A 9133-nucleotide genomic window follows, 5' to 3' on the forward strand; every position below is an offset into this window, starting at 1 on the left:
AGGAAGAGAGCTCTCACCAGAAACCAAATGTACTGGTACCTCTATCTTAAACTGCCAGCCTAGGGAACTATGAGAAAATAAATTCTGGTTGTTCAGGCCACCCAGTCTGTGGTGTTTTGTTATGGCAGCCCAAGGTGACTAACACACTAGCCCAAGAAACAAGAAACAGAGCCCTTGTAGATGAGGAAGAATGGGATAATTCCCTGGGGTTTTGTTTTTTACCATTTTTACCATTCTTTTCTACTCCAGCCTCCAGACAACACCACAGCATCAATGGCAGTGATAGAAGCAGCCAAACAAGCAGGAATTCAAACTCCAAGATATAGAAAGCTTCTTCTCTGACCAGAAGAACCATGGTCCCAAGAGTATGGAGAAAATCCCTTGATCTCTTCTCTCTGTATCCAAAGCAGTGGCAGGAAATATGAAATAGAGTAGAGAGGGGCACCTCGGTGGCTCAGTCATTTAAGCCTCTGCCCTCAGCTCAGGTCATAATCTCAGGGTCCTGGGATTGCACTCTGCATTGGGCTCCCTGCTCAGTGGGAAGTCTACTTCTCTCTCTCCCTCTGATCCTCCTCCCCACTTGTACTCTCTCTCCCTCTTTCTCAACTAAATAAAACCTTTAAAAGAAAAAGAGAACCTAAACAAGCTTTATAGAGGATCCCTCAGAACTTGAAAGTGTCAAGGAAACCATGAAAAGGAAAGATCTCAAGAGAAAGATCCCATCGAGCTGTAGATGAACTCCTGGGACACCCCCCAAGCAGTGGATGCATGGATCTGACCCCAGGGAATGCCCATGACCCAGGTCTCAGATTGAACACTCGGGCACACACAGAACAGATCAGAATAGCCCTACAACAACGATGGATATCTGGACAGGACGTCAGTAAGGATATAGAGGATTTGAACAACACTATAAACCATCTACTAACAGATGTATGTTGAACATTACACTCAACAACACCAGAATACATGTTCTTCCCAAGTGCATATGAAACAGTCTGTAAGACCAGACATTAGGACACAAACCAAGAAATTTCAGTTTCAATTTTTTTTTTCAGTTTCAAATTTAATAACGCTGAAATCATACAAAGTATCTGCTTTCATCACAATGGAATGAAGCTACAAATGAATAGCAGAAGGAAATCTGGAAAACTGACAAATATGTGGAAAACAAGCAATGGGTCAAAGAAGAAATCAGAAAAAGAAATTAGAAAATATGGTGAATGAAACTAAAACACAACATACTAAAACTTAGGAGATGCAGCAAAGGCAGTGCTCAGAAATGTACAGCTGTAAATGCCTATCTTCAAAAGGAAGAAAGATTTCAAACCAATAACCTAACTTTACACCTTGAGGAACCAGTAAAAGACCAAACTAAACCCAAAGCTAGGAGAAGAAAGGAAACAACAGAGATTAGAGCAGAAATAAAACACAGAGCAGAAAAATAATAATCAACAAATCCAAAAGTTAGTTCTTTGAAAATATCAACAAGATGAATAGTCCTTTAGGACTAAAGTCAGAATTGAAAGTGAGAACATAACTGCTGATGATAGAGAAATTAAAAAGAATTACAAGATAACTCTATAATAGTTGTATCCTGAAAAATTAGATGAAATGGACATACACACTAGAAACACACAAATTACCTAAACTGACTCAAGAAGAAATAGAAAATCTCAAAAGATCAAAATAGTAACCAACACCTCCCAACAAATAAAAGTCCAGTACTAGATAGCTTCACTGGTGAATTCCACCAAACTTTTAAAAAAGAACTAATACCAACCCTTCTCAGACTCTTCCAAAAAAGAGAAGACAAAGGAACACTTCCTAACTCATGTTATGGGGCCAGCATTACCCTGATACCAAAGCTAGATAAAGATATCACAAAAAGGAAAACTATATACCAGTATTTGTTTTGACTATAGACGTAAAAATCCTCAACAAAATATTAGCAAACCAACTCTAACAGCATATCAAAATTATTATACGCCATGACCAAGTGGGATTTATCCCAGATAGCACTGCAAAGTTTTTCAAGACTGAACTGACATTGGAGCCACAGTTCAATGGTGGGTAGGATATTGCGATCTAAATCTAACCAGTTGATTGCCTGCTTAAAAACAACAGAACCAGTGCTCTCTATAGGAATTAAACAAATCCAGAATTCATAGTATAATATTCAAAATGTCCAAGATACGGGATCCCTGGGTGGCGCAGCGGTTTGACGCCTGCCTTTGGCCCAGGGCGCGATCCTGGAGACCTGGGATCAAATCCCACATCGGACTCCCGGTGCATGGAGCCTGCTTCTCCCTCTGCCTGTGTCTCTGCCTCTCTGTGTGTGTGTGACTATCGTAAATAAAAAAAAAAAAATGTCCAAGATACAACCAATAATTACTTGATGTATTCAGAAGTAGAAAAATCTCTCTAAATTAGCAAGGCATAAGTTTACAGATTCAAGAAATTCAGTAAATTTTTATTTTTATTTTTTACTTTTAAAAAAAAAGATTATTTATTCAAGAGAGAGAGAGAGAGAAGGGGGCACAGGCAGAGGGAGAAGCAGGCTCCATGCAGGGAGCCCGATGTGGGACTCGATCCCAGGACTCCAGGATCACACCCTGGGCTGAAGGCGGTGCTAAACTGCTGAGCCACCCAGGCTGCCCTGAAATTCAGTAAATTTTTAAATAAGAAATCTAAAAAAAAAAAAAAAAATCAGTAAATTTCAAACAGAAGAAACAAAAAATACATACCTGGGTACATTCTAATCAAATTTCTGAAAACTAAGATGAAGAAAAAAAATATTGATAGTACCTAGAGAAAAATGATGTAACAATTTTAATAACTGAGAATTTCTCATCAGACCTGGGAGCCCAGCAAAAAATGGCTGTTTTCAAGTGTTAAAAGAAAATAACTGTCAGAGCACCTGGGTAGTGCTGTTGATTAATTGTCTAACTCTTGGTTTTGGCCCAGGTTGTAATCTCAGGTTGTGAGATCAAGACCTGCATTGGGCTCTGCACTCAGTGTGGACCCTGCTTCAGATTCTTTCTTCTCCCTCTGCCCCTCTTGCTTATGTCTTCTCTCTTTCTGTAAAATAAAGTAAATCTTGAGAAGAGAAAAGAAAAGAACCATCAAACTCAGAATTCTATATGCAGTAAAAATACCCTTCATTAACAGAGGCCAAAAGAAAAAGACATTCTCAAAAAGAAGAAAACTGGAATGCCTGGGTGGCTCAGTTTGTTAAGCATCTAGGTCTTGATTTTGGCTCAGGTAATGATCTCAGGGTCACGAGATTGAGCCTCATATTGGGCTCTGAACTCAGCAGGGAGTCTGCTTGAGACTCTCTCTCTCCCTCTGCCCACCCCTGCTCCTCCACTCTTGCTCTCACTCTCTCTAAAATAAAGAAATCTTAAAAAAAAAAAGGGGGAAAACTAAGAGAACACATTGCCAGTAGATCTGCTGTGAAAGAAGTGCCAAAGTAAGTTCTTTAGATGGTAGAGAAATTATACCAGAAGGAAATATATTATTTCAAGGATAAAGGATGAGCAACATAAACAGTAAATAAATATCTTAAAAATTAAAAAGAAAAAAATAAATATCTTAAAAATTAAAAACAGAACTACTATATGAAAAAAAACAACTACTATATGATCCAACAATCCTACTTCTGAGCATATATCCAAAGGAAATAAAAACATCATGTTGAAGAGATATCTGCACCCCTAAATTCATTACAGCATTATTTACAATAGCCAAGATATGGAAATAATATAAGTGTCCATCAATGGATGAACGGATAAAGAAAATATGACATATATACACAATGGAATATTACTCAGCCTTAAAAAAAGAAAACCTACCATTTGTGGCAAGATGGGGGGCATTATGCTAAGTGAAATAAGTTACAGAAAACAAATACTGTATGATTTCACATAAATGCAGAATCTAAAAGAAAAAAGAAAAAGTGAAACTCATAGAAAATGAGATTACATATGTTGTTACCAAAGGCAAGAGGTGGAGGGAGGGAGAATTAGATGAAGGTAGTCAAAAGTACAAACTTCCAGTTATAAGAAAAATAACTACTGGAAATATAATGTATAGCATTATAAATATAGTTAACACCACTATATAGCATATTTAAAAGCTGATAAGGAAGTAAATCCTAAAAGTTTCCATCACAAATTAAAAGGCTTATTTTCCCTTTTTTTGTATTTGTATTTGATGATGGATGCTAACTAAACTGTGTTAATCACTTCACAATACATATAAGTCATCTCCTCATGCTCTACACCTTTTTTTTTAATTTTTATTTATGATAGTCACACAGAGAGAGAGAGAGAGAGAGAGACAGTCAGAGACATAGGTAGAGGGAGAAGCAGGCTCCATGCACCGGGAGCCCGACATGGGATTCGATCCCGGGTCTCCAGGATCGCGCCCTGGGCCAAAGGCAGGCGCCAAACTGCTGCGCCACCCAGGGATCCCATACACCTTAAACTTAAATGTCAATTATTATTGTATGTCAATTATGTCTCAATAAAACTGGAAAAATAGTAAATATCTGGACAAATAGTATATTCTTCTCAAGTTCTTTAAAATATGTTTGATGTTTGAAAGCAAACATGTTTTTTATATTTATATATATATATTTTTTTTTTAATTGAAGTTCAATTTGCCAACAGGATGACAGTGCTCATCCTGTCAAGTGCCCCCCTCAGTGCCCGTCACCCAGTCACCCCATCCCCCTGCCTGCCTCCCCTTCCACCACCCTTTTTTATTCCCCAAAATTAGGAGTCTTTCATGTTTTGTCACCCTCTCTAATTTTTCCCACTCATTTTCCCTCCTTTCCCGTATAATCCCTTTCACTATTTCTTATATTCCCTGTGTGAGTGAAACCATATAATGATTGTCCACCTCCAATTGACTTACTTCACTCAGCATAATACCCTCCATCCATCCACTTCAAAGCAAATGGTAGGTATTCATTCTTTTTAATGGCTGAGTAATATTCCATTGTATATATAGACCACATCTTCTTTATCCACTCATCTGTCAATGCACATCGAGGCTCCTTCCACAGTTTGGCTATTGTGGACAATGAAAGCAAAAATCTTAACATTAGGGATCCCTGGGTGGCTCAGCGATTTAGCGCCTGCCTTCGGCCCAGGGTCTGATCCTGGAGACCCGGGATCAAGTCCCACGTCAGGCTCCCTGCATGGAGCCTGCTTCTCCCTCTGCCTGTCTCTCTGCCTCTCTCTCTGTGTGTGTCTCTCATGAATAAATAAAATCTTAAAAAATAAATTCTAAAAAAAAAAATCTTAACATTATCTGATGGGATTTCCAGCAGAGGTAGATGTAATATATGTAACAGCTACAGCATGAAGCCAGGAGGATAAAATGACCTATATGATGGTCAGGTTTCTGTATGGCATTTGTAGTGGTAAAATATTAATTCTAAGTAGACTGAAAAGTTAGCATGTATATAGTAATCCCTATGGAAAACACTGTACCAAATTGTACCAAGAGAGTAAAAAACTCAATATATTTTAGAATACTAAAAAAAAAAAATTAATCCAAAAGAAGGCAGAAGAGATGAACAAAAACAGAACAAACAAAACAAAATTGTAGACCTAAATCCAAATATACAAATAACTACACTAAATATAAATGGTCTATACAAACTAATTAAAATACATAGATTGTTAGATGGATTTTTTTTTTAAAGACCCAATTATCTGCAGGAAACCTACTTTAAAATAATGGTATAGGTATATTAGAAATAAAATAATAGAAAAATATATTCCATGAAAATATCAATCAAAAGAAAACTGGAATGGTTATACTAATATCATACAAAGATAAAGAAAATCACCAGGGATAAAAGAGACACCACATAGTGAAAAAATAATTTATCCTATGACAATACAACAATGCTAGATGTTCCTAATAGCAGAGCCTCTAAATGCATAAAGCAAAAACTGATAGAGCTCTGAAGAGAAAAATGGATAAATCTATACATATTGTTGAGGACATCATTTTTTCTCTCTCAGTAATTGGTAGAACAAGTACACAGACAACCAGCAAGGATATAAAAGAAATACCGCCACCAATCAACTGGATCTAAGTGACATTTATAAAACACTTCACTCAATAAATGCACTTTCTTTTCAAGTGCACAGAGAGCATTCATCAAGATGGGCCATATCCTGAATCATAAAACAAACGTCCCTAAATTTAAAAGAATTAAAATCATACATAATCATACATAATCTCTGACCATAATGGAATTAAACCGGGAATCAATAACAGAAAGAAGACTGGAAAACCTCCAAATGTTTAAAAATTAAACAATATACTGCCAAATAATCTGCAGTTCAAAGATAAAGTCTTGGGAGAAATTAGAAAATATTTGGAAGTAAACAAAAATGAAAATACAACATATCAAAATTTATAAGATGAAACAAAAATAGTACTTAGATATTTATAGTATTAGATGCTTATATGAGAAAAGCATAAACAACATGTGCAATATAAAAGCCAGAAAAAAGAAAGTGGGTGTGGTAAAATTAATATTAAATGAAATAGAATTCAAAGCTCAAAGCTTTCACTAGGGACAACAGAGATGTTAAAATGATACTTAATAAAAATATACACCAGGCATTATTCTATTTTTTTCTTTTGCTGGGCATTGCTCTAAGACATTTTTATATACTAACTCATATAATCCTTACAATAATTATATGACTTAGGTAATTTTATTATTGTCACTTTGTGCATGGAGAAACTGAGGACAGAGAAGTTAGGAAAGCAATAGAACCAGGATTTAAACCCAGTATTTATGCTCTCCATTGCTACACTCTACTGAACAAAACGCATGTTAACTTTTGGGGCACCTGGATGGCTCAGTCAGATGAGCCTCCAACTCTTGGTTTCTGCTCAGGTGGTGATCTCAGGGCTGTGAGATCTCAGTGTGGAGTGGGCTCCACACTCCATGGGGAGTCTGCTTGGGATTCTCTCTCTGCCTCTGCCCCTCCTCAACCTCTCTGTCTCAAATAAATAAATAAATAAATATTTAAAAGAAACAAAACAAAACAAAATACAAGGGCACCTGGTGATTCAGTAGGTTAAGCAACTGCCTTCAGCTCAGGTCATGATCCCAGGGTCCTGGGATCAAGCCCCACATAAGGCTCCCTGTTTCTCTCCCACTCCTCCTGCTTGCAAGAGTGCTCTTGCTCTCTCTCTGTCAAATAAATTAAAAACTTTTAAAACTAAAAAAAAAATAAATTAAAAAAACAAAATTTAAAAATGTTAACTTTTGTTCATCTAACAATAAAAAAGACTATTAGAAATCCAAGGAAAAGTAATAAAACTAAAACTTAAAAAAAAAAAACTTTAGTGAAGTTTTAATATACCTCTTTTAGTAAGTCAATACATCAAGCAACAGAAGATAAATATAGGGGTGCCTGGGTGGCACAGTCGGTTGAGCATCACACAAGTTTCAGTTTGGTGGTGGTTGCAGGGTCCAGAGATCAAGCCCTGTGGTGAGCTCGACACTCGGGGAAGTCTGCTGAAGATTCTCCCTATACCTCTCTCCTAGCTCCTGCTCAATCACGCACTTCCTCTCTCTCCCTCTCTCTCTCTTTCAAATAAATGAATAAATCCTAAAAAAAAAAATAGGAGGGGGAGGAGGAAGAGAAGAAGAAGAAGATGTCTGGTGGCTTAGTTGGTTAACTGTCTGCCTTTGTTTCAGGTCATGATCCCAGAGCCTTGGGATCAAGCCCTGGATTGCAGGCTCTCTGCTCAGTGGGGAGTCTGCTCCTCCCTCTGCACCTCCTCTCCACTCGTGCTCTCTCTCTGGCTCTCTCTCTCTCAAAATAAAATAAATAAATAAAATCAAAAAAAAGAAAGAAAGAAAGAAAGAAAGAAAGAAAGAAAGAAAGAAAGAAAGAAAGAAAGAAAGAAAGAAAGAGAAAGAAAGGTAAGAATACAGAGGGTTTGGGCAGGCCAGGTGGCTTAGCGGTTTGGCGCCGCCTTCGGCCCAGGGTGTAATCCTGGGGCCCCAGAATCGAGTCCCGCGTCGGGCTCCCTGCATGGAGCCTGCTTCTCCCTCTGCCTGGGTCTCTACCTCTCTCTCTGTGTCTCTCATGAAAAAGAAAGAGGGACGCCCTGGTGGCTCAGCGGTTTAGTGTTGCCTTCAGCCCAGGGCGTGATCCTGGAGACCTGGAATCGAGTCCCACGTCGGGCTCCCGGTGCATGGAGCCTGCTTCTCCCTCTGCCTGTGTCTCTGCCTCTCTCTCTCTCACTGTGTGCCTATCATAAATAAATAATATAAATAAATAAATAAATAAATAAATAAATAATAAATAAATAAATAAATAAATAAAAAGTTCATCAGAGAACCAGGTGGAGAAGAGCATTCCAGAAAGCGGGGCCCCGTAGGCACAAAGGCCCTATAGTGGGAAGGGAGCATGGTTTGTTCACGAAACTGTAAGAAGGTCTGTGAGTGGGAGACACAGGGACAGAGGACACCAAGGGGGTTATGTTTCTAGTGTCTCTACCAAGACTCCGGGCAAGATGGAAACTCCCAAGGTTTGAGGCCTAAGGGAGATGGAGATGATCCTGATGGAGACCTTAAGCCTCCTTGGGCTGCACGAGGAAGCAGAGCAGCCTCTTAAAGACGCCGTCACAGCAGCGCGGGTGGGGGGGACTCGGGGACCCAGCGGAGGCCCTGGCGGTGGTGACACGTGAACAGAAACAAAGAAAGCTCGAGGAGGCGAAGATGTGCCGGCCTTGGGGCCGGACCGATGGGGCGGGCGAGGGCGGGCGGGCACCCCACGGTCTCGGATCCCGGCGGGAAGGGTGGATGGCGGCGCCCCGCCCGCGGCCCAGGCGCCACCCGGCGGCCTCCGGGGGGGGGAGCCCGGGGAGCCTGGGGCGGCCGGAGGCGGGAGGCGTGGCCCGGGGAGAAGGGGGCGGCGCCGCGGTGCGAGGCGCAGGAGGCCCCGACGGGGTTCGCCCTCGGACGCCGAGGCTCCCGGGCCCCGGACGCGCGCGGGGACGCGGGCAGGAGGCGACGCCGCGGCGAGGGCACACCCCGCTCCAGGCCCAGGCGGGCGGACGCGGCCCCGACGGGGCGTTCAGG

The sequence above is a fragment of the Canis aureus genome, chromosome 3 (genome assembly GCF_053574225.1).
Source record: "Canis aureus isolate CA01 chromosome 3, VMU_Caureus_v.1.0, whole genome shotgun sequence".
Taxonomy (NCBI): Eukaryota; Metazoa; Chordata; class Mammalia; order Carnivora; family Canidae; genus Canis; species Canis aureus.